The following is a 2,031-nucleotide window of genomic DNA, read 5'->3' as shown; positions in this document are numbered from 1 at the left end:
ATGTAAACACGTCTATTATAATACATGTAAACACGTCTATTATAATACATGTAAACACGTCTATTATAATACATGTAAACACGTCTATTATAATACAAGTAAACACGTCTATTATAATACATGTAAACACGTCTATTATAATACATGTAAACACGTCTATTATAATATATGTAAACACGTCTATTATAATACATGTAAACACGTCTATTATAATACATGTAAACACGTCTATTATAATACATGTAAACACGTCTATTATAATACAAGTAAACACGTCTATTATAATACATGTAAGTCATGGAGTCCTGGTGGAGGTGACAGGTGTTGTCCATCTTCGTTGATGAGCTCTGGTGTATTTAAGCAGGAGGCAGCCAGCATCTCACTGCTCGAGTGTTATCCTTCAGTGGTAGAGCTCCAGCCACCTCTAGAATCATTAAGTATCTCTAGTCTTGACTTTTTGCTAACCTGTCTTTGTTTACTTGTGCGCTAGATCGGTGACTACCTGGATGTTACCCAGGCTGGACCGACGGACTACTTCCCTAAGCTCACCTTGTCTCAGACTACTGAAGAATCTGAGCTTTTCTGGTGCCTCGCTGTTACTGATCTACTGAGCTAACCCTGCTGGCTGCTGCCAGGTGATTCCTGCCACATACCGATCCTGCAGAACCTGTCCACCCTCCACCGCCCTCAAGCAACCCGACTCTGTTCTACCAGGCTCTGTTGTCCACTATGTGTTCTTGGTGCTTTCGAACTTACCGCACGGTGCTCTCATCGTGGTCAGTCCGAATCCCTCTCCTCCTGGCAGAGTACTCTCCCGGCCTAGTAAGAATTTAATCATTCATTATTTCGTTCCAAGCTACCACCCCTACTTACTGTACATTTCCTTCTTACAGCCTGGCTGTGTACCAGAGCACCCAGTAATCCTGTGTAAAATAAAACTCGTTACAAACTTTTCTGTTTCTCCTGAGCATTTTCTGCATGTGGGTTAAATCGGTTCATAAAACTATGACAAGTCTATGTCGTATAGAGGCAGAGTGCTAGTTTTAAACAATCTTTTGGCATCGCAGCTGTGGCACAAGCTCTCTGTTTTAGATCAATCGCCTGGTTTTTTAGTCAAAATACATTCAGAGATGGTTGAGTTTTCCTGGAGTGGTCTACATTAGGTGTCACAGTCTGTGTTGTTTTCACCAAGAGAGGTAAGGGCCAGGGCCTTGTCCACCTGGCCAGAAAGAACAGAACAGCAGAGCTGCAGTGTAAAAGCCAGGCTGCGGCTAGAATTCTGTTTTCATGCAGCCAATGGGACTATAGAAGAGTTTGTGCAGTTTTGGGGTTTTAAGGGAATTCTGTCTGATAATAAAGAATTAAAATACAGCAAGCAGCTAATGTAAATATTTGGAGAAAAAAACATGTTCTTTTGTATTTTCAATTTTGTATTTTTAATTAATTACTGTGTAAATAAATGATTTGTTAAAAATCAAAAAATATATCTTTCTTTCTTCTTCTTCCTGAATGGCCTGACAAACTGCGCCACCTACTGAGTGGTTAATTAACAACTTTCAGGTGGAATCAGCAGAATTGTCCTGTTTTTCATTGAATTAATCTTAAATTATATTTAAACGATATTGATTATTCTCCTGAAAGCCAGAGATGTCATTTGTATCCACATAACATGAGTGTATTGTCAGTAAATTCATTGAATCTGATGCAACAACAGAACAGGTTGCCGTGCTGCCTTTAAGTGCTGAAGCTACAGTAGGATATTCTGCTTTCAATAACAGTGAAACTAGATCTTTCATATTTCTGCTTTTGAATTGTTTATTGAGGCTTTTTTTGTTTAACAGGGAAGGGGGAAAAAAAACGATTTTCAAACTGTTGAAATAACCTGTTCCTAATACTTTCCCTAGTTTGCATATATGTGCTAGATGGATCCAGCATATATATATATATATATATATAGATAGATAGCAGGCTGTTTTTAATCTGAGACACTTTCCACTTTCAGTTGCGTAATTTCCTGGCAGTCCCTGAAGG

The 2,031-nt window shown here is 38.8% G+C and overlaps 1 long non-coding RNA gene across 1 annotated transcript; it reads left to right on the top strand.

Moving 5' to 3' along the window:
• The first annotated feature begins 413 nt into the window (after nucleotides 1-413).
• LOC124870667 lies at nucleotides 414-953 on the top strand. Its single transcript, XR_007038856.1, has 2 exons — nucleotides 414-822; nucleotides 894-953. It is a non-coding gene; the product is annotated as an uncharacterized LOC124870667 (long non-coding RNA).
• Nucleotides 954-2,031: the final 1,078 nt, after the last annotated feature.

The sequence above is a fragment of the Girardinichthys multiradiatus genome, chromosome 6 (genome assembly GCF_021462225.1).
Source record: "Girardinichthys multiradiatus isolate DD_20200921_A chromosome 6, DD_fGirMul_XY1, whole genome shotgun sequence".
NCBI lineage: Eukaryota > Metazoa > Chordata > Actinopteri > Cyprinodontiformes > Goodeidae > Girardinichthys > Girardinichthys multiradiatus.
This window is presented reverse-complemented; position numbering and strand designations above follow the sequence as displayed.